Source organism: Narcine bancroftii, chromosome 3 (genome assembly GCF_036971445.1).
Source record: "Narcine bancroftii isolate sNarBan1 chromosome 3, sNarBan1.hap1, whole genome shotgun sequence".
Lineage (NCBI taxonomy): Eukaryota > Metazoa > Chordata > Chondrichthyes > Torpediniformes > Narcinidae > Narcine > Narcine bancroftii.
The window spans coordinates 48,790,959-48,818,512 of NC_091471.1; the positions used below are offsets into that span (position 1 = coordinate 48,790,959).

At 41.1% G+C, this 27,554-nt stretch overlaps 1 long non-coding RNA gene across 2 annotated transcripts; it reads left to right on the forward strand.

Annotated features, from left to right (window-relative positions):
• Positions 1-455: 455 nt before the first annotated feature.
• LOC138756097 (uncharacterized) lies at positions 456-26,774 on the forward strand. 2 transcript variants are annotated; one of them, XR_011352743.1, is made up of 6 exons: positions 459-513; positions 1,375-1,454; positions 3,852-3,965; positions 18,446-18,620; positions 26,276-26,362; positions 26,454-26,774. It is a non-coding gene; the product is annotated as an uncharacterized lncRNA (long non-coding RNA). The 2 variants fall into 2 exon arrangements; XR_011352744.1 differs by lacking the exon at positions 1,375-1,454 and having other exon boundaries at positions 456-513.
• The last annotated feature ends 780 nt before the right edge of the window (positions 26,775-27,554 follow it).

A 27,554-nucleotide genomic window follows, 5' to 3' on the forward strand; every position in this document is an offset into this window, starting at 1 on the left:
TTGGTTAACAACAGTGCTTCCTCCCAGCTCATCATGGAGAAATGACTTCTCTCTCCCATTATCATAACTGCAGCCAACTTCTCTCCAGTAACCATTGTCCCTGCCCACCTTGCAAGACAAGATGTGTGGTTAAATTTGGCAGAGTGTGAAACCATTGGAATTTATGACTTTTTTTTCCTGAATTTCAATGCTCCTTTGCATTTTCCCCACTATTTGGTAGGTATTAGGGACAATAACTAAATGTGCAGTAAATTCATTGTTAATGTATTCTGACATTTTTCAGGAGATAAGATAACATCTGTATTGTGTAATGATACTGAATATTTGCTTTGAATCCAATCTCTGAATAATACTCAAACTGTTACTTTTAATTAATATAATTGTAGAAATGATCACAGTCATAAAGGCTATGTGACATCATGGGTAAGTTTTGAGACATTATTTTTAACCTTGCAATACACAACAGTGCTAGAAAATCTCAGCAGGTCATGCAGCATCCACGGGAAGTAACAGGTATCCAACATTTTGGGCCTGAGCCCTTCATCAGGAATCTGGAAAAAGAAGGGTAGATGCCTGAATAAAAAGGTGCGAGGAGGAGAGAAGAAGGAGGAAGGGGAGGAGCACAGGCTAACAGGGAAGAAGAGGTGGATACAGATTAAAGGGTAGAAAAGAAAGAAGCTGAGAAATGGGCAGATGGCTAAGAAACGTAGCTGCATTGATAGGAGAAGGAAGGGAAGGGGACCGGGAGATGGTCGAAAGGAGCCAGAGGAGTAGGAACAGAAAGAAACTGGAAGAGAGGGCCAACAGAAACTTTGGTTGGAGACTACCGAGATGGAATATAAGGAATATCAATGTATGTCAACCTCTGTGTGATGTACTGGCATTTGGAACATGCATGGCATTTTAGATCAAACACCTGGAGAGCTGTGAAATATCTAAATGAACCTTCTACAATGGGAGATCCAACTCCCCCTCAACCTTCTTTTATGTCCCAGATAAAATGGATCATCATCTGGACTTGGGGCCATATGCATTGTAGTTGGCACATATTCCTGCTATTCATAGATAGAGAACTAAATAAGTTGGGATCATAATTGTCAAGCTTTACAGAATTGGGTTGAAACTCCAGGAGAAACTATCTCAAATTTTTTTTAGTCTGTGGAATTGGACAGAATGTATGGCTGTTCTCTTCTCTCTCACAATTAGCATTCCATGATGGGTTGGAATCCTGAAAGATTCGTTGTATTTCAAATCGATTGTTATCCCTGCATTTACAATTCTCAAATTCCAGGAAGGGGGAATGATTTCTTGCCAGTGATATCCAAAGAAAGACTTGTGACCTGAACTAACTTATTAAATAATCTGTCATTGCAGTGTATGGGTTGGACATGGTACCTTGCAAATGATTTCCAGTTTCATATCACAACTCCTCTCTTCATTGCTCTGCTCTACAGGTTAGCATTATTATTAACTCACACCATGAAATACTCTGGCTCAGTGCTTCTTTCACTGGCATCTTAGGGAAGACTTTCTGACTGTTCCTGATCAGACATCAATATTTTAATAAGTTAAGAGCAACTTTTGATCAATATTATATTTATCCCCTTTAACTTGAATTGACAAGTTTCAGGGCCACTTTTAGGGTAGAAATATATAACATAATATATAACAAAATTCACACTGGAAAAGGTCAGGTAGCATTTATAGAAATAGAGAATAATGTAGGTCCCAATAAAGGAATATGTTCTCTGATAGGTAAGTTGATACATATAGGAGGCCAGAATTTTGGTAGTCATCTAATAGTTGAGATATTTACTATTAGATCTCCTGTCTGGAGGGTGGCATGGACAGCAGCATGGTTAATGTAGTTACAGTGCCAGTGAATGGGTTGGAATCCGGCATTGACTGTAAGGAGTTTGTATGTTCTCCCGTGTTTGGATGGGTTTGCGTCAGGTGCTCTATTTTCCTCCCACCATACAAAATTTATGGGGTTGTAGATTAATTTTGGTGTAATTGGCTGTTTAAATGGCCAGAATTGGCTTCTACCATGCTGTAAATAAAATCAAAATTTACATTTAAATGTTTAAAAATATTGGATGCACAAAATCAAGATTGTGCCATTTTAGGATCAAATGTGGTCTTCAATCGGCACTGTTAGCCCTATCTGTTAGCTATTACTGCGTCAGTGATTGAATCCTCTGCAGTCTAGGAGGAGTTTGTATGTTTTTCCCATGTTCACATGGACTTCTTTCCACATTCCAAATGTATTGACTGGTAGGTTCCTTGGTCACATGGGTGTATTGGGGCTATGCAAGCTGGTGGGCAGAAGGGTCTGTTAATGTGCTGTATCTCTGAATTTAAAAAAAGCAAAGCTCATTCATTATTTTAGAGTTGTCTGAGTTTTTTTTTAAATATAGGTATTTCTAAGTATATGGTTTATAGTTTAATAGCAAACCTTGTGAAAATTTTAGAAGCAGAATTAAACCACGAGAGCTCCGTAGGTTGACTGATGAAAAAAACAGTTCTCCATCAATGACGGTGTGAGCCATTAGAATATGATAAATTTACACTATTCTAATTTTAAATGTAAATACAAGGCCCAGAAGTCCATGGACACTAATGGATGGGGAAAAAATAATTCCACCAAAATAGACAAAGATTTGAAGTATGACCTGGTTTATCAATTTCCAGGGCTCTTTGAGAGATGGGCTCTGAATAGATCTACCCTGATTCATAATAGTTTAATCTCACAGCAAATGTTAAGGTACCATTACCAGCCACTTTCATCAGTTTCCACCTATTATGCACCTAAAAACTCCAGAGGCAATGTACTCTATATTAAGAAATGTGAGAAAATAAAATAGGGTTTTGTATTTAAGAAGGTGAATTTTTAATATGTTTTTTAATTTGCCAGAGTTGTCTGGCAAACAGAACTTGCTTGTTCAGTAAGCGTGGAAGCAAATATGCTAACTTTGGCCAAGGAATGCTTCAATGTAACATTTATATCTCCAATTTAATAAATGGGAACAGAGAGCAAATATTGCAGGAGATGTTGTCGATTTTATTGATTCCTGCTTCCTGATGTCCTTACTTTAAGACAGAGTTGAGGGATAATTGGGAGAAAATGCAATACTTTGCTGTCCAGTGACCATTTTAAGGTGCACAGTGCCAGTTTGCAGCAAACATTTCACCAGGCTGCACAAATTCAGTCAAACAAAATCAATTGCAACTCTTCCTTGCAGCTTTTCTTTGTCTGTCAGTCGAGTTGTGGTATAAGCTGGCTTGCACTCTCCACGCTCACTGGATGGCCAATTGTTCCTCCATTACTTACCCCTGCATCCCCCTCCTACCCGCAACACCAAAACTTGGAAGGCTATTCCCATAAGAACCCCTATTAATCCACATTTTGCACAATGACTGGTTACAGTAATGTCAAGCAATTCAATAAACCAAATGCTGACAAACTAAAGAATAAATTCCAAACATGGTGGAAGGCAAACTCCATATACAATTTGACTTTTGATGGACTTCTTTGAAATTGCTACAAACTATGATAATTTCATTTAAGCCTTAGTTCCAATTTAGATCGTCGATTAAAAAGTCCATGATTTTAGAGCATTTTTGGCAAATAAGGCAAAGGGATGATGTCACAGAGAGAGAGAGAAAGATTTGTTATTGCTTGAAAAATTTCCAAACTTGCCAATACAACCTGAAGTGCCCTGACCTTAAAATAATTTCCTTATTGTATCAATGGTGGATGAAAATGAATGTCACTGGTCATTACTCTTCAGTACAAATAAAATTTCGTTTTGATACATTAAGGAGCATTAAAATGATTTATTTTTCTTCAGGAACAGAATGATAATGTTTGCTGCAGCAGGATTTCTCCTGATGGCCAGTTTTATTGTCACAGATGTGATCTCCTGGCACTTCAAGTTGCCAATAGGACTTCATTTTGATGCCAGGTAAACACAAAATTTAGCTGCTTTTGAATACCTTAATAATTCTGAAAAGTTTTGTTTTCTTCATTATCAATATTAAGATATGATTGCTTTATGTGTTCTGATAATGTTCTTGCATTCATTGTTTTACAGAAGCATTCACCTATTTATTTTATCTGGGCTAATGACTATAAAGTTTCTCAGAACAGCTCCAGTTCTGCTGTCAAAACTAGTGGAGGGTCAGTAAGTTTGAGATGAAAAGGAAGTTGGAGGTGTAGATAGTGTAGAAGATTGTTGTAGGTTACCACAGGTTGTAGACAGGATGCAGATTTGGGCAAACAAGTGGCAGATGGAGTTCATTCGAAAAGGTGTACATTGATGCTTGGAAAACGTGTACATGGAAAGTCGACCTTAAAGGAGGAGTACATGGTTAGTGGCAGGACTCTTAACAGTTTGGAAGAACATAAAGATCTTGGGGTCCAAGTCCATAGATCCCTCAAGGTTAGTGCACAATTGTATAGGGTGATTAAGAAATTGTATGGTGTGCTGACATTCAGTGGTCAGGGGATTGAATTCAAGAGTCACAAAGTAATATTGAAGCTCTATAAAATTCTTGTCAGACCACAGATGGAGAATTGCGTTCAGTTCTGGTCACCTCATTAAAGAAAGGACATGGAAACTTTAGAGAGGTTGCAAAGGAGATTGATCAAAATGTTGTCTGGATTGGAGAACATATCTTATGAAGCAAGGTTGAGTGAGCTGAGGGTTTTCTTAATAGAGGTATGTATGATTATGAAAGAAATTGATTGATAGGGAGGACAGCCAGCAACTTTTCCCCAGGGTGACAATTGTAAATACCTGAGGATATCTTAAGATGAGTGGAGGGAAGTTTATGAGAGTTGTAGGAGATAAAGATATATTACTGATGTTTCAGGCCTGAGCCCTTCCTTAAGGTAAAAGCAAAAAGAAGGCAAAGGGCCTAGTAAAGGCGGGTAAAAAGGGAAGAATGAGAGGGGAGGAGTACAGGCCAACAGACAAAATGCGTTAATTGGATATAGTTAAGAGGACAGGAGAGAGGAAATGTAGGAATTAATAGTGGGGGGGGGGGGGGAGGGGCAGGTTTTGGTTCTGTGAAAGAAGACAGAGTGAAAAGGGAAAGAGAGAGAGCTGGAGGAAAGGAAACATACTTTAGATTGGTGGGGGGGGCTGGGGGGGGGAGGAAGGCAACCAGAGAAATCAATATTAATGCCATCTCCCCTGCCTCCTTTCACAGAGATGCTTTCAGTTAGCACCCCCCCCCCCCCCACACCCACCCCTACCACACCGCCTAGCTCCCCCCCCACCCGCCCACCCCTGCCTTCCTTCTGACCATTATCTTGCAGGGCCTCAGTGTTGAGAATGATTGTGGAGGAGCTGCTGTCACCAACTCTCACTGACTCTAGCCTGTGGGATTGCAATTACTGGAGCAAATTGCAGAGGTGGGGGGAGGGTGCTGATGCCAAGATCGCAGAATTTGGGGATGATTTTGTTTGGTACTCTTGTGCTGTATTGTTGTATAGTGTGGCTGTCTTCATTGTCCGCACAGAGCTTCGGAACACTTCCCAATGCTTTTAAAATTCGGATTCGATTTATTGCCATGGAAGGACCTCATTGGAGTTGTCGAACAGTCAGGATTGAGGCAGTGAATCATGCTGGAGGGGCTCTGGTCAGGCAGCATCCATGGGTAGAAATAGTCATTTAATGTTTCAGGTCTAGATCCTTCATTGCAAACATCAGAGGATATCTGTACAAGGTGAGGCGAGAAAAGTTTAGAGAGACATCGGGGTAAGTTTTATTTTTTAAACAGAGAGTAGAGGGGTGCCTGGAATGCATTGCCAGGGGAAGTGGTGGAGGCTGGCACAAAAGGGCTATTTAAAAGACTCTTAGACAGGCACATGCATGCAAGAAAGATAGAGGGATTATGGTTGTGAGGGAGGGAAGGTTTAGTTTGAGGAGTAGATATATACAGGTCAGCACAACATCGTGGGCCAAAGGGCCTGTACTGTGTAAAGTTTTATGTTCTATGTTCATTCAATTTTCCAACATATGCAGACTTTGTTTCTCAATATTTCTAATTAATTATTGATTCAGAAGTACAAGGAAAACTGATTAAATTTGCAAATAAGTAGAATCCAAAAGGAATTGTTGTGAAGGAGCTTAAAAATTGGAAGTAAACAAAATAAATGAGATTCAATTATGAACGAAATCAAGATTGCTAAAAATGAAATTGAATGAATTGAAGTGGTTTTAGAAAAATCAATGATCAACTAGCCCACTCACTGCAAAGAAGAATAAGAAAGTAAATGTACAGCCAAAATATTGAAAACATCATGTTTCAACTGTAATTTCCTGAGTTAACTTAGGAGTTTTCCTAATTTCCAGCCATTTCTCCAGGGTCCCATAGAGCTTGAACCAGAATAGAGGTCCTAGAACATTTTGCCAATTGTGAATCCATTACTAGCCACAAGGTTACAAGAAAGCTTTAACCCTTAGATGTGATTATGTGAAAATTTATGTGACCAGTATCATAAACCAGAATTTTCAAAGAAAAATCTGGAAGAGTAAATGTATTAATCTAGAAAGGATAAGGAAGGAGGGATTCCTATAGCATGGAAACAGCTTGTTTGCCCCAATTCATCTCTGCTGATGAGTGGGAACCCTTCGGTACTATTCCATGTCCCAATACTTAGTCTATAGATTTCTATGCCTAGACATTACACATATTCATCTAAACTCTTCTTAAATCCTGTCAATGATCTTGCTTCAACCATTGTCTCAGGAAGTATAATCCAGATTCTTACCACCCTCTAGGTGAAGAAGGTCCATCTCATAACTCTTCTAAATCTCTTTCCCTTACTCTAAATCTATGACCTTTAGTTTTATCTATCCCTGATATGGAGACGTTTCCTCCAGAGTTCCCTTTCCATGCCCCTCATCATTTTATATACATCTATCATCACTCGCCTTAACTTCCTATACTCCTCAGAGAACACACCTCACCATTCCAATCTCCCTATCTCTGTCTGAGAGATGATCCATGATGATAAATAAGCAAAAATATGTTGCCGAATGGGTACATTTTGGTATCTATGTTAAACCAAATTACAATGTAACAAGGGAGCCATAGAATCAATTTTGAAGTTCCTTATGTTACAAGCCCAGAGGACCCCTAAACCCAGCAGCAATAGATATTCACCAAGACAAATGGTTACTTAAACAAAAGTTGCTTTTAATTATCTTTAAACATAAAAATAGAATCAAACTTGAACTTACCACTATTGACTTACTTAACCTAACTTAACCCCCTTCTAATTCTAAGTGCACGTGTATGTAATGTGTGTGTGTAAGTTCAGAAAAATTCTCACTTCTCATTCCTCCAAGTTCACTGGATGCAGGCAATTCTTATACTGTGCACAGAATTTAACATTTATAAAGTTCACCAGGATTTGGTGCTTGAAAGATAAATGGTTCTTGTTGGTTTTCAGAGAGAGATTTGATGTTCCAGGTCATCCACAACTGATTCTTTTTTAATCAGCCACTCCAGTGTCTTGCTAACAAAACTTGCCCCCTTCAGGATTCTCCAGATGATAACCTCTTTCTTTCAGGTGACCACAGAGTGCCTTTTTGTTTCTCTTATTCCAAGTGAAACATTAGGCACCCAGTCCTCTCCTCTTGCATGAAACACAAGGGCTTTGACCAAGCTGAAATAAGAACCTGTCTTCTGAATAGGATTTTCCACAAGCTTGCCAGCTTGTCCTGTTCCAGTCCCAGCTGCTATTGCTGGTTGTGACATTGTAGAAGTGATCTCTCTCTCTCTCTCACACACACACACACACACACACACACACACACACACACACACACACGCACACACACACAGAAGAGCCTGTTTGACTCACTCTGCTTGCCAAACCACATGACCCTCCTAGAACAGCTCCATACAGAACTAGCTCCAACAAGCTCTTTCATCTGTTGCCTTTTTGTAAACAACAATCCATTAGTGAAGTCAGTTGGGAACTCTCCAAAGCTCTTGCAAAGACTGTTGGCCCCAACATTTCTATCATGGGGCAGTGCTCCAGTATTTTAAATAAGATCTGTTTTAAAGTGTTTGTATGTGACCTACTCTGATAAACTTTTCCCAATTTATCTTCCAAAAACATATCTATATGCTCTGTCACACTCATGAAGTAGAATATCAGAGATTTAGAACTGTGACCCCACACTGACCTAACCAGACTGATTGCATTAGATGATATCTTTTAAGGACATGCGGATGATCTAGATTGGAAAACCTGTTACCAAACATTACATCACACTTGTTTTCGGATTACTTTTGCACGGTGTATACCACACACAGTACTATGTAAAGCCTTACTGTCGCTATGGTCCATTCGTAATTGGAATACTGTTGGGAATTTTGCTGCATTATAGAAAAATATCTTTGCTGACCAAGGTACTGACAAACAATAAAGGTAAAAATCAAAGATTTCATCCACAGTATATGTTGCTTCAAAGAAATCCAATAAATTGCTCTTTCAAAGAATCATGTTGACTTTGCTATATGACGGAATTACCATAAGCACCTTCCAATAATATCTTAAACAGCAGGTCCTGACATTTTCCTATGACAGATGTTAAAGTAACCCATTTACAGTTTCTGCCTTCCCTTTTGGAACCATGGAATGACATTGACTATTCTCCAAATTTGTAGCTAGGGAATTGTGCAAAATTAAAACCAATGTATCACCCATCTCATTCACCACTTCTTTTAAGACACATGGAAGTAATGCATCAGGACCAAGAAACTTGTCAGCCCACAGCTCCAACATTTTGTTTCGTTGCACTGCCCTAGTGATGGTAATTTTTCTGAGCTTCTTCTTCCCTTCTCATTTCTGATGTATAGCATACTCCAAAGTGAAGAATAATGAAAAGTACCTGTTTTTTTTTCTATTCTCGTCTCTATTATTAATCACTCAGAAGTAATTTCTGCCAATTATCAAAGTTTATTTATTTATTTATTACCCCTATTTCCAGTTCAACCTAAAGATTATTTTCCTTTCTTCTTTGGCTTGGCTTCGCGGACGAAGATTTATGGAGGGGGTAAAAAGTCCACGTCAGCTGCAGGCTCGTTTGTGGCTGACAAGTCCGATGCGGGACAGGCAGACACAGTTGCAGCGGTTGCAGGGGAAAATTGGTTGGTTGGGGTTGGGTGTTGGGTTTTTCCTCCTTTGCCTTTTGTCAGTGAGGTGGGCTCTGCGGTCTTCTTCAAAGGACGTTGCCGCCCGCCAAACTGTGAGGCGCCAAGATGCACGGTTTGAGGCGTTATCAGCCCACTGGCGGTGGTCAATGTGGCAGGCACCAAGAGATTTCTTTAGGCAGTCCTTGTACCTTTTCTTTGGTGCACCTCTGTCACGGTGGCCAGTGGAGAGCTCGCCATATAAAACGATCTTGGGAAGGCGATGATCCTCCATTCTGGAGACGTGACCCATCCAGCGCAGCTGGATCTTCAGCAGCGTGGACTCGATGCTGTCGACCTCTGCCATCTCGAGTACTTCGACGTTAGGGATGAAAGCGCTCCAATGGATGTTGAGGATGGAGCGGAGACAATGCTGGTGGAAGCGTACTAGGAGCCGTAGGTGGTGCCGGTAGAGGACCCATGATTCGGAGCCGAACAGGAGTGTGGGTATGACAACGGCTCTGTATACACTTATCTTTGTGAGGTTTTTCAGTTGGTTGTTTTTCCAGACTCTTTTGTGTAGTCTTTCAAAGGCGCTATTTGCCTTGGCGAGTCTGTTGTCTATCTCATTGTCGATCCTTGCATCTGATGAAATGGTGCAGCCGAGATAGGTAAACTGGTTGACCGTTTTGAGTTTTGTGTGCCCGATGGAGATGTGGGGGGGCTGGTAGTCATGGTGGGGAGCTGGCTGATGGAGGACCTCAGTTTTCTTCAGGCTGACTTCCAGGCCAAACATTTTGGCAGTTTCCGCAAAGCAGGACGTCAAGCGGTGAAGAGCTGGCTCTGAATGGGCAACTAAAGCAACTAAAGCAAACCTCAAAGCAAAGCTCGACGATGCAACCCGCCTCACGGACCCGTCCCCTGAAACCCTCTGGGATCAATTGAAGACTACCATACTGCAATCCACTGAAGAGGTACTGGGCTTCTCCTCCAGGAAAAACAAGGACTGGTTTGACGAAAACAGCCAGGAAATCCAGGAGCTGCTGGCAAAGAAGCGAGCTGCCCACCAGGCTCACCTTACAAAGCTGTCCTGTCCAGAGAAGAAACAAGCCTTCCGTCGCGCATGCAGCCATCTTCAGCGCAAACTCCGGGAGATCCAAAATGAGTGGTGGACTAGCCTCGCCAAACGAACCCAGCTCCGCGCGGACATTGGCGACTTCAGGGGTTTCTACGAGGCTCTAAAGGCTGTGTACGGCCCCTCACCCCAAGTCCAAAGCCCGCTGCGCAGCTCAGATGGCAAAGTCCTCCTCAGCGACAAGATCTCCATCCTCAACCGATGGTCAGAACACTTCCAATCTCTTTTCAGTGCAAACCGCTCAGTCCAAGATTCCACCCTGCTCCAGCTCCCTCAACAGCCCCTAAGGCTAGAGCTGGATGAGGTTCTCACCCTGGATGAGACATATAAGGCAATCGAACAACTGAAAAGTGGCAAAGCAGCAGGTATGGATGGAATCCCCCCCCAGAAGTCTGGAAGGCTGGCGGCAAAACTCTGCATGCCAAACTGCATGAGTTTTTCAAGCTTTGTTGGGACCAAGGTAAACTGCCTCAGGATCTTCGTGATGCCACCATCATCACCCTGTACAAAAACAAAGGCGAGAAATCAGACTGCTCAAACTACAGGGGAATCACGTTGCTCTCCATTGCAGGCAAAATCTTCGCTAGGATTCTACTAAATAGAATAATACCTAGTGTCGCCGAGAATATTCTCCCAGAATCACAGTGCAGCTTTCGCGCAAATAGAGGAACTACTGACATGGTCTTTGCCCTCAGACAGCTCCAAGAAAAGTGCAGAGAACAAAACAAAGGACTCTACATCACCTTTGTTGACCTCACCAAAGCCTTCGACACCGTGAGCAGGAAAGTGCTTTGGCAAATACTAGAGCGCATCGGATGTCCCCCAAAGTTCCTCAACATGATTATCCAACTGCACGAAAACCAACAAGGTCGGGTCAGATACAGCAATGAGCTCTCTGAACCCTTCTCCATTAACAATGGCGTGAAGCAAGGCTGTGTTCTCGCACCAACCCTCTTTTCAATCTTCTTCAGCATGATGCTGAACCAAGCCATGAAAGACCCCAACAATGAAGACGCTGTTTACATCCGGTACCGCACGGATGGCAGTCTCTTCAATCTGAGGCGCCTGCAAGCTCACACCAAGACACAAGAGAAACTTGTCCGTGAACTACTCTTTGCAGACGATGCCGCTTTAGTTGCCCATTTTCCTTTATAATCATGAATATAAAGTACTTGTTAAGCAGTCAAGCCTTAATATGTTACCCTGCTTCTTGTTATCCACTTACTATTTAACTAAAAGGACTTCCTAAAAATATTCTCATATTTTCTCTTTGCCAGTCTTTATTCATTTTCCCTCTCAATTTATTCTATTTATCCTGATTCTCATTCAAAGAGTTCACTGATGTGTATCGTATTTCCTCTTTTTTGGATTCTTGATATTTTCTCATGCATCAGTGCAGACCTGGATATCAATCTCCTTCCTTCCCTCTTGTGGCAGTTTAACTGGTCTGTACCCAACAGATATCCAACTTACAGATTATTCATGACCTATTTTCCTGTCAATGCCTGCTTGCATGTTACACTGGATGCTTGCCCTCTTACCCTTTTGGTTCAGAAATTCAAATCTAAATTGAGGTAAACAAGAACATCTGCAGGTGCTGGGGTCTACTGCAGTACATAAAAGTGCTTGCATTTTTGTCTAGCATTCTACTTTAAATTCTTTGTTGCCCTTCTCCATCATGCTTCTAACCCTTTGTGATACAAAGCGTATCATGTTCACTTCATCCCCCAGCATCTGTTTGAACAATCCCTCCTGTGTTAGACTATTGAAGGAAGTTCTCCTGAAAAACAAATTCAGAAATCCTCCCTTCTTTTCCCACCACTCCAATATCACCTCAGCTGATATAAGTAAAAACACAATGCTGGAGAAACTTAGTTGGTCAAACAGTGTATTTTATGCAATAAAGATGAAGATACACAACCAACATTTTGGACTTGAGCCCTTCATCAACCCTACTGGGTGTATATTATAAGCCCCTAGAAGTAACAGAGACACTGACGAACAGATAGAGAGGCAGATTCTAGAAAGGTGGAAAACTAAATATTATTGTGATGGTCGATGTTAACTTTCCTAATACTCATTGGCACTATCTTAGAGTGAAAGTCTTGGATGGAGTGGAATTTGTTAGGTATGTTCTCATCCTCAATAACTTTTTCTTTGACTCAACCCACTTTCTCCAAATCAGAGGAGTAGCCATGGATATCTGCATGGGTCACAGTTATGTCTACCTTTTTTGTTGGCTGTGTGCAGCAATCCATGCTGCAAACCTATACAGGCAAGGCTCTTCAGTTCTTCCTCTGCTACGTTGGTGCTGCCTCATGGACCCATGATGAGTTCGTAAATTTTATTCACTTTGCTGCTAACTTCCATTCCAACCTCAAATTCACTTGGTCCATCTCCAATGACACTCACACTTTATTGATCTCTCAGTAGACAAACTCTCGACAGACATTTTTACAAACCTACCTACTCTCACCACGACATCGACTGAGTCTCCTATAAGGATTCTGTTCTTTTCTCTCTATTCATCTATCTCCGTTATATTTGCTCCCAAGATGAGGTCTTCCAATCTAGATCATCCACATGTCCTTCTTCTTCCAAATGTGGCTTCCCCTCTATCACAATCAACTCAGCTTTTACCTGCATTTCCTCCATTTCCCACACATATGCTTTGCCCCCCCACCCCTAGACGCAACAAAACAAGATTCACATTGTCCTCACCTACCACCCCACCGGCTTCTGCATCCAAGATATTATCCTCTGCAACTTCTGTCATTGGCAATATAATCCCACCACCAGACACATCTTCCCCTCTCTTAGTACTGTAGGAACTGCTCCTTCCATGACTCCCTTGTCCACTCATCTCTTTCCACTAATCACCCCCTTGGCACCTTCCCCTGTGAACACAGGAAGTGCTACACTTATGTTCACACCTCATCCCTCACCACTGGTTGGTGCCCCAAAGACTCCTTCCAAGTGAATCTGTCTGTGGGAGTCATCAACAGTATCTGGTGCTCCACATTAGAGACAATGGATGCAGACTGGGAGATTGCTTCACTGAGCACCTTTGCTCCATCCAAAATGTTCATCCACTGAAAGATCTAAAACTTTATCTGATTCATTTCCTAATACCATGTCAAGTATAGGCTCTCCTCTAATGGCCGGCCTACAAATTGTGTCAGGAAACTTTCCTGAACATACCTAACAAATTCCACTCCATCCAAGACTTTCACTCTAAGATAGTGCCAATGAGTATTAGGAAAGTTAACATCGACCATCACAATAATATTTAGTTTTCCACCTTTCTAGAATCTGCCTCTCTATCTGTTCGTCAGTGTCTCTGTTACTTCTAGGGGCTTATAATATACACCCAGCAGGGTTATTGATTCTTCCTGTACCTGACTTCCACATACACCTCCTTTGTCTGCAGCTGTGATATTATCACTGGTCAGCAGTGCCATTCCTCCACCTCTTTTGCGTCCATCCTTATCCTTTTTGAAACATCTAAAGCTTGGCATGTATGGCAATTATTCCTGTCCCTGAGACAGCCAAGTCTCTGTATTGGGCACAACATCATAGTTCTATTCCATTTTCCAAACAAAACTTGTTATGGAAACTGACAAGTCATCTAACTACCTCTGGTTTCCTCAGCTATAGTAAGAATTCCTGGTTTCCTTTCATTGTTTCATCCCTTACCCTAATTCAAACTCTCAATATTCACTCTACTTGCTATCTTTTACTTTATTTATCTAATCAATCAATCTATTTTTAGTGAGTTCATTTGCCCAATTTTAGTTTTCAATCTTATTAATGCCCTTTAAGAAATTGATCTCACCTGCACATCTTAATCAGTGGAAGGTTACCTCAACAACTGTTCTTACCAACCAATCACAGTGTCACACTTTTTGTTTTATTTTCCCATTTACTTTCTCCTACCATCTCCAAGTTTGGACCTTGTTATCTTTTTTTTTCCCCACTGATTTCCTTTCCTTTTGTTTGCTTTTGCTGGAGCTCTCTCTCTCTCTCTCTCTCTCTCTCTCTCTCCAGGGTCATTTCATGCTTAGTGTCCATTGCAAAAGACCATAAGGTTTCAGAGCATAATTGGGCCAGTCAACCCAACAGTCTACTCTACCATTCATACAACATACAATAGAGTACAGGTCCTTCAGTCCTTTCATTCATGTGCCTGTCTCTTAAATGCCTCTAATGTTTTGGCCTCCACCACCATCCCTGGCAAGGCATTCCAGGCACCCACAATTCTATGCACAAAAAAATTACCCCTGATGTCTCCCCTAAACTTCTCTCCCTTCACTTTGTACATATGATTTCTGGTATTTGTTATTCCTGCCCTGGTACTGACTGTCCATCCTATCTATATATCTCATAATCTTGTAGACCTTCAAGTCACCTCTCATCCTTCTATTCTCCAAAGAGAATAGTTTCAGCTCTGCTAACATTGCTTTATAAGACTTGTTTTCCAATCCAGGCAACATCCTGGTAAATCTTCTCCATAGCTTCCACATCCTTCCTATAATGAGGTGACCAGAACTGAATACAATATTATGTGTGATCTTACCAGAGATTTACAGAGTTGCAACATGACCTCTCTACTCCTGAACTCAATCCCTCCCCCATTAATGAATCCCAGCATCCCATTGGCCTTCTTAACTATCCAAATAACCTGTGCAGCAACCTTGAGAGATATATGGATTTGAACCCCAAGGTCTCTCTATTCATCCACATTCTTAAGTAAACGGCTATTAACTCAGCCTTCTGGTTTGTCCTTCCAAAATGTATCACCTCATAGTTATCTGGATTGAACTCCATCTGCCATTTTTCCACCCAATGCTGTATCCTATCTATATCATCTTATAAACTTTGACATCATTCAGCTCCATCTATAACTCTTCCAATCTTTGTATCATCCACAAACTTACTTACCCATCCTTCCACCTCTTCCTCCATGTCATTTATAAATATCACAAAGCAGGGGTCCCAGAACAGATCCTTGCATCATTCCACTAGTTACCAACCACCAGGCAGAATACTTTTTATTCACTACTATTCTCTGCTTTCTACCTGTAAGCCGATTTTTTATTCACACAGCCAAAGTTCCACTGGTCCCATGCTTCATGAATTTCTGGATGAGTCTCTCAAGGGGGAACTTTTCAAATGCCTTGTTAAAATCCATGTAGACAATATCTAACGTCCTATCTGCATCAATTTCTTCTGGTACTTCCTCAAAGGAACTCCATTAGGCTTGTGCGGTATTACCTTCCCTTCACAACATCATTATCCTTGAGTAGACTGTACTTCTACAATTGGTCATGGATCTTATCCTTAAGAATCCTGTCCAATAGTTTGCACACCACAGAAGTAAGACTCACTGGATTCTCCCTATTACCTTTTTTTAAAACAAGGCAACTATATTTGCCATTCTCCAATCCTCCAACACCTCCCCTGCGGCCAAAGAGAATTCAAAGATCATAGTTACTGCCATAGCTATCTCTTCTCTCACTTCCCACAGCAACCTGGGGTATATCATGTCCGGCCCCGGGGACCTATCAATCCTGATGTTTTTAAGAAGATCCAACATTTCCTCTTCCTTAATCTCCACATTGTCCAGGCCTGTTCTATTCTGACCTTACCCTGATCAAGTTCCTTTTCTCTTGTGAATACCGAAGCAAATTATTCATTTAGGAAATCCCCAACCTTCTCCACCTACAGGCACATGTTGTCTCCATTATCCTTTAGTGGCCCCACCTTCATTTTCATTATCCTTCTACTCTTCACATACTCATAGAACACCTTGGGATTCTCCTTAATCCTACATACCAAAGCCATCTCATGCCCCGTTTGATCTCTCCTAAGACCTTTCTTAAGCTCCTTCCTGGCCATCATATACTTCTCTTGAGCCCTTCTTCTTTCCTGCTTCCTATGTCTAACATATGCTTCCTTCTTCCTCTTGACTAATTCCCTCACCTGTTTCGTTGGCCATGGTTCCCTTTTCCTACCATTTTTTCTTTGTCCCATTGGGAAAACATATCCTGAACCCAACATATGTGGTCCTTAAACTTCCTTCACATTACTTCTGTGCTTTCACCCTTGAACAATTGTTTCCAATGTACTCTCGTTAGTTCCTGCCTCATCCCTTTGTATTTAGCCTTTCTCAGTTAAGCAATTTCTCATTTTGTCTGTTATTATCCTTTCCATAGCTATGTTGAAGCTAAGGGAGTTATGGTCAATCTCACCAAAATTGTCTTCCACCGAGAGGTTCACAACTTGACAAGGTTCATTATTCAGAACTAGATCTAGTATGGCCTCTCCTTTCGTCAGCCAGTCCACATACTGTGTCAGGAATCCTTGTTAAACACAAATTCAGCCCTATCTATCCCTCTTGCAGTCAGTAGGTGCCAGTCAATATTAGGGAAGTTAAACTCACCCATATCTATAACCCTGTATTCCCTGCACCATTCCAAAATCTGCCTGCTTATTGGCTTCTCAGTGTCCCAAGGACTATTTTGGGGCCTGAAGACTTCTCCCAGCACAGTGGTAGCTTCTTCCTTATTCTGATGTCCGCTCATACCGATTTAGTGGACACTCCCTCTGCAGTAACCTCCCTTTCTATAGAAATGATACTATCCCTGACCAGTAATGCTACTGCTCCCCCACCACCTCACTTTTCTATCTCCCATCCTGTTCCTATTAAAACACCTATACCATGGTACCTGCGTCGACCAATCCTGCCCTTCCTCCAGCCAAGTTTCAGCACAGATACAACATCGTAATTCCACATACTGATCCATGCTCTAAGTTCATCCCCTTTATTCCTAATACTCCTCGCGTGAAAAAATACATTTTTCAACCCTGCCTGTGAAGGTTTGGAGAATGGATTGCTCCACATAACATCATGCTTTTGTATTTCTACCCTAATCTTTGCCCTCACAATCTGATTCCCGCCTCCCCTGCCAAACTAGTTTAAATTCTCCCCAGCAGCTCTAGCAAACCTGCCCAGCAGGATATTGGTCCCTTTCTAGTTCAGGTGCAACCCATCCTTTTTTGTATAGGTCAGACATTCTACAGAATGATCTAGAAATCCGAACCCCTGCATCAACTTTTCAGCTACACATTCATCTGCCACAACTTATTGTTGCGTGGCACGGACAGTAATCCTGAGGTTACCATCCTTGACGTCCTGCTTTTTAACTTTTTTCTTAACTCCCTATATTCCCTCATCCCTACTCTTTTCTATGTAATTGGTTCCTATTTGGACCACAACATTTGGTTGCCCGCTCCTCCCCCCCACCCACTCCAGAATGCTATGAACTCAATCAGAGACATCCTTGGCACCTGGGAGGCAACATGCCATCCCGAAGCCTCAATTTCATTCACCAAATTGCCTATCTGCTTTCCTAACCAATGAGTCCCCAATTACCATTGCTCTCCTCTTCTCCCCCCTTCCCTTCTGAGCTGAGGGGCTAGCCTCTGTGTCGGAGGTGTCACTACTTGTCCATAGCAGATCTTTCCCCCCCAACAGTATCCAAAGCAGTATATTTGTTGAGGGAAATGGCCACAGGGGTGCTCTGCATTGTCTGCCTCTTCCCCTTCCCTCTCCTAACAGTCATCCAGTTACCTGTCTCCTGGCTTTTAGGGGTGACTGTCTCCCTGATGCTCCTTTCTATCTCTACCTCTGCCTCTCAAATGATCCTGAGTTCATCCAGCTCCAATTCCTTAACACAATCTCCCTGGAGCTGCAGCTGGATGCACATCTTGCAGGTGTAGTCATCAGGGACAATTGTGCTGTCCCAGATTTCCCACATTCTGCAATTGGAGCATTCGACTGTCATAGCTGCTGTCTCCATTAACTCTTTCTAATTTAAATTCAAAGATATTACCTTATTGAAATCAAGCTTGTCCTTAGTCTCCACTCGCCGAAGCCTCGTGAGCCAAAGCCTGTAAGTCCCACTCCTACCCTGAGCCACTCACAATCTTGGCTGATGTACTTTCCTTTCAATGTCAATCTCCTTCCTTCCCCCATAACATTTGGAATCCTTTCTAATCAATTTCTGTGAAATTTGTTAAGACATTCAAATGTTAATTGTAATTTGTTTTTGCTGTTTAATGACAATATTAAAAAAATCTTCTCTTTTCTAGACAAGTGCTCTTTCTGGATGGTTATGTTCTCTGACCACAATGGCTGCAGTAATTGCACAGGGAGATTCTGCTGAGTCCTATTCCGTTCCACCTGTGCTATATCAGGCATTACACAGAACCACATGGGCTGCTGCAGTCAGCTGGATCATATTCGTGAGTGAAGAAGGATATGCCGGTACATTTATGATGAAATGCAAACAACCTTAGCAATGTTTCCCTTGTCAAAACCTTAAACTATATCCTTTAATGTGAAATTCAGTTGAACAGTGAGCTGCAATTCCAATTGAGGCTATAAATCAGAAGAGCAGAGAGTCATTCTTTACTGTCTGTTACACCTTGTACAAGTAGGACTGGCTTAGGCCTGAAAGATTAATTGCCTTTGTTTTTTGTAGATGTTACATGGCCTACTGAGTTTCTTCTGTATACTGCATTAGACCTACCACCTGTAGATTTCTTGTTTACCATGGATTTGACCAATTGTTTCTAAGCTACGTTATTGTTCATCAAAATGTGCAGCATATGTGATGCCGAAGGCCAATTTAATGTGAATTTGGATATAATGCAGTGAGTCATTGTTCTCATCAGCAGGAGTGGGGATGTCCATGTATTAATAACAAAGAATGGGAAAGTTGTGGTGTGAGATACGAGCTACAATACCACTGCGTCAGACAAGCTCTGCGCTTCTCCGCCCAGTCCCAAGGCAGTCACAGCACTGAGGCAGTGGGAGAGGATGGGTAACATCGACCAGGTCCTCCCCGCTGCAGGAGTATACCAACAGGAGGCACGTCCTCACGTTGCTCTGCACCCTGGAGTGTCGATGCATGGGCTGGCCGTCTCCAGATCTCCTGGCTGCAGGGACGCTCATTCAAATCACATCAACCAGTGGGCACAATGCTGCCTATGAACCAGGCAGCAGCATCAGGAGAGAACCCAAGCTGCCGGCATCATCCAAGTGGCTTGGAGAAATCATCGAGGTCAGTGAGAAATCATTGGTCAGCCGTAGGCTTCAGCAAAGATCCAGACGTTGTTCCGAGGTTACCAGATCGGGTGGAAGAGGGAGCGGCTCCAGGAATTCAGGAAGTATCCACAGATTCTGTCAGGGGATTACCACGAGAATGTCCACCTGCACACGAGCACTGCGCGGGATCTCAGAGCTGGAGAGGTAGTGAGACGGAGAGCGCAGCTGAAGGCCAAAGGACAAGTAAATTGGATCAAGTGCAATGCTTAATACAACCCCCATAATTTGACCATACATGTGAAGGCATTGGTGCAAGACATGCGCTCGATAGATACCTTATAGGCACCATCAAACCACATCACCAGCCAGAGATAAACGGGGAGATCGACACTGTCCCTAGAATTAAAAAAGATATAAGAGCCTTCAAATGCACTAGGCTGGGTAGGGGAACACAATAATACCTCCTTTGTTAGGAGGAGGGGAATGCCTGTGAATAACACCCCCCCGTGCCCCTTGGAGCAACTCTGATCTCAGACATGATCATGCTCATACAGTGAAACCCCGATTTAGCGTGACCCCACCTTTTTCGCAATGCATTTCTTTTTGGGACCTAAACCATTGTACCAGACCAATTGTAGCTTCCTTATTGCCTCCCTGACTGTAAAACTCTCGGACTAAGGTTCAAATCTTGATATTTTTGGTCATTGTGAATTATTTTTATACCAGACAGAATAATTGTTCTCAATCCATTGGTGATTTAAAATATGCACTTAATAGTTTCTGGGAAAGATTAACAATGAGTTGCAGTGACATCAGGCGGCATGGAGAGAGTAGCAGTTAGTACAGCACTGTTAACAGCACCAGCGATTTGGGTTCGAATCCGGTGCTGTCTGAAAGGAGATTGTATGTTCACTTTGTGTCTGCAGGGGTTTCTTCTGGCTTCAATTTCCTCTCACTGTTCAAAAAAATGTACCGGGGTTGTAGGTTAATTGGGTGGCATGGGCTTATGGGCCAAAAGGGCCTGTTTCCATGCTCCATGCCTAAATTTAAATTCAAAACAAATTTAAAAATGCCTGTCAGCTTGCTCAGTTAAGATCAGAATCTGAAGTGGAATCTCAGAACTAGGAAGGAACCCTGACCTGAAACATTGACTGGTTTCTCTCTTCTCAGATGCTGCAAGACTGACTGAGTTCTTCTGGCATTTCTGCTTTGTTTCAGACTCCAGCAGCTGTAATTTTATTTCTTTATTAAAAAGTGGCAAAATGTTAATTCTAACCCTGCACGTTGATTTAAAATAAGTCATTGTTTTAACCAACCTATTTTTTTCAGTGATAAATAGTCTTCTAGAATGAGACAGCTGGAAAGGCTCGGCTGGCGTAGTGGTTAGTGCCACGCTGTTACGGCACCAGCGATCGGGATCGGGGTTTGATCCTGCGCTGCCTGTAAGGAGTTTGGAAGTTCTCATGTCGGTGTTGATTTTCGTAGGAGACTCTGGTTTCCTCCCACTGTTCAAAATATATGGGGTTGTTGGTCAATTGGATATAATTGGGCAGCACAGAATTGTGGGCCGAAAGGGCCTGTTTCCGTGCTGTATGTCTAAATGTTTTTAAAAAATTACAAAATTAAATTAAAAAACTATAAAAATACCTAAGTTTTGGCAGAATGTAATTAGCAAACAAAGAAACTGAAGGAAGTTAGTAGCCTTGAGCTTCCAGAAAAGAATATTAGTCTTCATGCAAATATAGAAGTGAGAAGAATGAACATTTTGGCAAATTTGAAACATGACAGGTAAAAAGCAAAACTCCTATGGGCAAATGTGATGGCAATAAAATGAAATGGAAGTTGGTGGGGGGGGTGGGTTCATAATCATATGGCAAATAGTTTCTTGAGCCCTTTCTAGGAAAGAGGTGATAATTCTTCTCTTAATTCAACAGCAATATACAGACTTTTGTGTTGTATCGATTCTATTTCATTCATTTTCAAAAAATATTTCATACATCAAAGAAATAAAGGAAAGAAAAATGTTAAATCATTATAGAGCAAGGAATGATAAGCAGGATTTGAATATAATACATATACAAAACACATGTATTGGCACTTGCAGTAATAGAAATAATACAACATTGCATTTGATGGAACATGAGTTGAGTACCTGAGTGAATACTTAAATCATATTGATTCCCAGAGCTGTCAAGCTATTGCTGCATTAGGACTCGGGGTCTCTGAATTCTTGGGTTTCTGCTTTGGATTCATCCAATGACATGAATTTTAAAATTTGCTTTCATGTAGATAATGGACATGGACTCTCCCTACAATCAATGATCTGTCAAAAATCATTGCCTCAACTGTTTGAGGCATACCAGAGGGCCTCTTATGTTATAAAAACAAAGAAGATTTGTAAGAGAATACCTAATGTCTTGGCATCCTCTTTTTGCCTGAAATGCTCAAAGATCTAGCCTGGATACATTATCAGTCAGTTGTTTACAATTTAAGAACACAATATATGAGTATTCCAGTAAATAATGAGAGTCGTATTGATTTTTTAAAAAAATTATCTATCTCATATCTATTGAAATCAGAATTACTTGTCTTGGCTATATTTCAATTTTTCCTCCCAGGTTCTTTATTGTCCAGCAAGTTTTGGGTCCCACTAGCCAATCTCAGCTATGCCTGTTTTCTGATACATCCTGCTCTAATAGATATTGTTGGCTACAGGAAAAACTCCTTCATTACTCAGACATCTATTTCACATTTTCCTCTGATTTCATTCTATAGTTACTTTTGTGGTATAACTACAATTAAAAAAAAAGGCATTTATATCATAATGTCCCAAGGGGCTTAGTGAACAAAATTTGTAATGCGTGACTAAACAAGAGCAAACACGAGAACTGGTGGCCAAATCCTTGGTAAGAAATGTAGGTTGAATGAAGATTCTTAAAGAAATAGGCCAAGCTCCAAAAAGGTCATCAGGATAATCCTGAGAATTACAAAGCAGTGAATCTGATGTCAATGGTGTTCAAACAAGTGGAAAGGATTTATGAGCATTTGGAGAAATTAGGGACAGTCAGTTTGGCTTTGAGGGGCAGGTTGTGTCTCATGGCCCCAAATTAGTTTTTCAATGAGGTGTCAAAAAAATTCATGAAGGAAGAGTGGTGGATATGGTATGTATATATTACAGTATGTATATATGTGAGTGTGGTTTTAGTCACGTGATTGACAAGATTCTCCATGGGATCAATGGAAAACTGGCTGCATGGATTCAGAATTGACTTGTTGACAGATGGAGAGAGTGGTAGTAGATGGCATGTTTTCTGATTGGAGGTCATTGACTAGTGGTGTTCTCCAGGGATCTGTTCTGGGACCACTGCTCTTTGTGATTTTTATAAATTAATCCGATGAGGAAGCAGAAGATTGTCATAGGTTACAAAAAGGATATAGATAGGATGCAAAGTTGGGCAGAGAAGTGGCAGCTGAGGTTCAATCTGGAAAAGTATGAAGTTCAAGAGCTGTGAGGTAATGTTGCATCTCCATAAACCACAGACTATTGTGTCCAGTTCTAGTCACCTTGTTATAGGAAGGATATGGAAGTTTTAGAGAAGGTACAAAGTAGATTTACTTGGATCCTGCCAGGATTAGAAAGCATACCCAGTCCAACTACAGATGGCTACAGATGGCCTGATAAAAGAGCTGATGGTGGTTTATTTTAAAAACCTGCAACCGTGGGGTCTAGGCTCAAGATGGTGATACCTGTGTTCAATAGCAGCCTTGAGGGGTTGCAAACTCAGGGGAAGCAGAGGACTGGTGCAGGGCACCAGAAAATGGAGAGACCACTCTCTGAGAAAAAGAAGCAGAGGAGATGACCCATGGAACAGTGACCATGGCAGTGGATCAGTGAGGTGCTCTGTGGCTAAAGAATACACAGGTGGTGGCCTGTTGGTGACTCAAGGAGACGAATCCTTGCAGGCTGCTGGCACTGCAGTCAAAGGGCTTACACCAGTCCTCGGACTGCTGAAGACTGTGACAAGGTTGGCTGAAGGGGAACTGGGATGCAACAGAATGTCAAGGGCTCTAAAGGCTTCCTGATCATGATGGAGGTTTGGAATTGGAGCTTGGATTGCCGATGGTTTGGACTGAAGTTTATGTGGTTGCGGGACTGCCGGAGGTGAATCTGTGAACACTCAATGACACTGGGTGGACACTCTTCTACTTCTCTTTCTCTGACTGTAAGGGGCGCCGGGCTATTTCTGCTATGGCAAATCTTTGTCTGCATTACAATAGGCATTTCACACAGAGTGATGGGTGTCTGGAATACATGGCTGGGGCTGGTGGTGGACTGTGATGTAGGGAAGGGCTAGATTGATCATAGAGTAGGCTTAAATGGTTGCCACCAAAGTGCCGATACTGTGCTGTACTGTTCTATGTTCTAAATAGAAACATTTTGTGGGTAGGGTAGAGAATTGAATTACTATTGCTTAAGACTTTGAAAGATAAAGATGTGGTCACTGATACTGGAGCATTTAAAATTCAAGACAAGATAGCAAAGTTCAATGTTTTCAGAGGCTTGAAGGGTTGGTTGGAGGAGATTATAGAATCAAAAATAAGTGAGAAGACAAAGGCATTTGAAATTGAAAATAAATATAAAGGTGAGCTGCTGCTGGACTAGAAGCCAAAGTCAACAAGCATTTGACAGTAAATTTTGTTTCTCGATGTCTTAACAAAATTAAAGGTAAACAACATACCTGCATCTTTATGACCTGGCTTTCCTGCTTCTTAGCTATATTAATTAAACTTTGCAAGTTACCACTCTTATATATGACAAAGAATATGGGTTTTTTTAAAATGATTCAAATGATCCCTGTATATTCTAGTTTGGTCAATAATCTGTAAATTAATTTGAAGAGGAAATCATAGAACGAAAACAGTAAAGTCTTCTGCTCTGCAATTATTCCAAAGGTTTTAGAATAGTTCAGGTGGACTGAAAAATCGCAAATTCAAGAAAGGAATGCTGCCACGGAAATAAAATTATAGGCCGGTTAGCTTGTCTTCAGTGGTTGGGAAGGTGTTGGAGTCGATTGTAAAGGATGAGGTTACAGAGAACTTGGAGGCACATGGTTAACTTACTTGAGAAGCCTATTGGAATTCTTTGAGGAAGTGACAAGCAGGCTGGAGAAGGGAGATGCAGCGGATGTCGTGTAAGAATGCATTTGACAAGGTACCACACATGAGGCTACTTAACAAGATGGTATAACAGAAATCATACTAGCATGGGTAGAGTATTGATTGATTGGTAGGAAGCAGAGAATTGGAATACAAGGATCATGTTCTGAATGGTTGTCAGTTGCCAGTGAAGTTCCACAGGGTTCAGTGTTGGGGCTGTTTCTTTTTCTGTTGTATATTAATAATATGAATTATGGAATGAATAGCATTGTGGCTAAATTTGCAGATAATAAAAAGATAGGTGGAGGAGCAGGTAGTGTAGAAGAAACATGGAGGATGCAGAAGGAGTTAGACTGATGAGGAGAATGGGCAGAGAGGTGGCAAATGAAATACAGGGACACAATCCTTTATCCGGACATCTAAAATCCGGAAAGCTCCAAAATCTGGCAAATGGGGAGAGAGACAGCAGCGCGGGTTGGGCGGGATGGCGACCAGCAGTGCAAGTCGGGCAATTGTTGGGTGGGAGGAGACCAGCAGCGCGAGTTGGGCGATTGTGGGGGAAGGAGAGACCTGCAGCGCGAGCCGGGCAATTGTGGGGGGAGACCGGCAATGTGAGTCAGGCGATTGTGGGGGGGGGGGGGGAAGACTGGCAGTGCAACTGGAAGGGGGTGGGGGTGGATATGGCTTAAATCTGGCTTTCTGAAATCCAGAAAAATCCGAAATTCAGAACACACTGTCCCCCAAGGGTTCTGGATAAAGGATCGTATACCTGTATAATGTCAGAAAATAGACAGTCAAGCACATTGATAGAAAAAAATAAACAGGAAGACTATTTTTTAAATGGAGAGAAAATTGAAAATACCAAAATACAAAGGGACCTGTGAGTCCTCGTGCACGATAATACCCTGAAGGTAACCTTACATGTTGAGACGGTGGTGAAAAAGACAAATGCATTCATTTCAAGGAGGATAGAATGTAAGAGCAGGGTTGTGATGTTGAGATAAGGCATTGGTAGGACTTCATCTGGAGTATTGTGAGCAGTTTTGGGTTTTCATTTAAAAGACAAGGCGCTGACATTGGAGATGGTGCAAAGGAGGTTCACTAGGGTGACTCCAGGAATGAAAGCATTATCATATGAGAAACCTTTGACAGCACTTGGCTTGTATTTGTTAGAATTTAGGAAAATTAGAGGGGATTTCATTGACCACTTTGAATATTGAAAGTTATGGACAGAGTAGATGTAGAAAGGTTGTTTCCCATGGTAGGAGAGCCTAGGACAAAAAGTATAATTTCAGGATTGAAGAGTGTCCACTCAGAACAAAAATGTATTGGAATTTCTTCAGCCAGAGTGTGGTAAATCTGTGGAATTTGTTGCCAAAGATGGTTACCAGATCATTGGGTGTATTTATGACTGAGTTCTTGATTAGCCAGGGCATCAAAGGTTTTGGGGAGAAGGCCGGGCAATGAGGTTGAGTGGAAAAATGGATCAGCTAATGATTAAAATGGTGGAGCAGACTCTATGGGGTGAATAGCCTATTTCGGCTTCTCTGTCTTATGGTCTTATGTGTAAATCTGAAGTTATGACGAAAAATCATCTTAGACCTAATCACATTTAAAGTGGGAAAAAAACAATCTTATCCCAAAATGACATACTTTCCATACAAATTTCTGCATTCATATACCATGAATTTAATTTTTTTTTCTCTTCATCACAGTTATATTTGAGATTAGAGTTTGCAGTGATTACTGTGGCAGAGAATGAGTGAATTAAGGAAATTCATAACTTACACCATTAAAACATGGTAAGAAAATACTTTTTTTTAATTCAAAAGATGCATTGTTATTTGAGAATTGTGAACAAAATTCCAATATTCTTTTTTCTTCTCTTCCCAGTTTTGCCTCTTCCTGGATCACACGGTTTTGGCACTGATCATAGTATTTGCATTATGTGTACTCATTGAAAAGCCAATTCAGGCATTAAAAAAGTACTTTTGATGCTCTTATTCTAGACACTTAAAGAACTGTCCTTTGTATAGCCTTCCCCTGAAGATTCAACATTTTATTATTTGTCCTTCATGTATTGTAGATTGAAATTGTAAATCTTTCTGTCAAAAGAAAATTCTCCTGGATCAAATATCATCTCACTTTTAATGTCTTGACTACAACAACTCTTAACACCTGTGTGTTACTTAATGTCCATAAAAATAAATTGTCATGTGTAGAATTGATTTTATATCTTGAGCTGTATTTGAAATGTTCTTTTTGTAATATCTTACCACCATTCTTCTGAGGAGTAAATCACTTATCTGAACCTTTTAGATAATTCAATGAACAACATTTCAGATGAACTTTCAATTATGTTTATGATGTGGTATTTCTCATTATAGTTTGCTAAATGAAATCTTATACACTGTCATTTTGAAATCACAAGGATGTAAAAATATAATTTTTGATGTATTAAAATTGACAATGAAATAACATTTTCTGTCTTTTGAGCTTTTGTTATTATAACTTCAGCCAAGATCTACTTTTCAATTATGAAAAAGAAATGCAGAAGTAATAACGTGAGTGAGGTCACAGATGAATCAAAATGATGTGCTACATTCTTAATTCACTTTACAAATGAAATAACAGTGCTTCACAGAACAGAAGTTCCTCTGTGTAAAGCTTTCAGTCCTCCTTGATGTATGTTGAATGACTCAAAAGCAATGGTTTTCTTACTCCAGTCTGTTGTGTATTCAGCACATTGTTAACATAAGTGAAGTGGACATTTGTACCACTTTGGATTTATTATAAAATATTGAAAATATTTTTAGTGCAAAGATGATGACTGAGTTGGGTTATTTTCCTTGGAAGTATTTCAGAAATCAATGAAGACAGGAACAAAACTTAAAATCGTTAGTTGTGTAGATTGCTACTGCACTAAGTGTACCTTTTAGTGCTGTTTTGTTTCATTTAATTACGACAAGGCTGAAAGATTGGGTAGACACACAT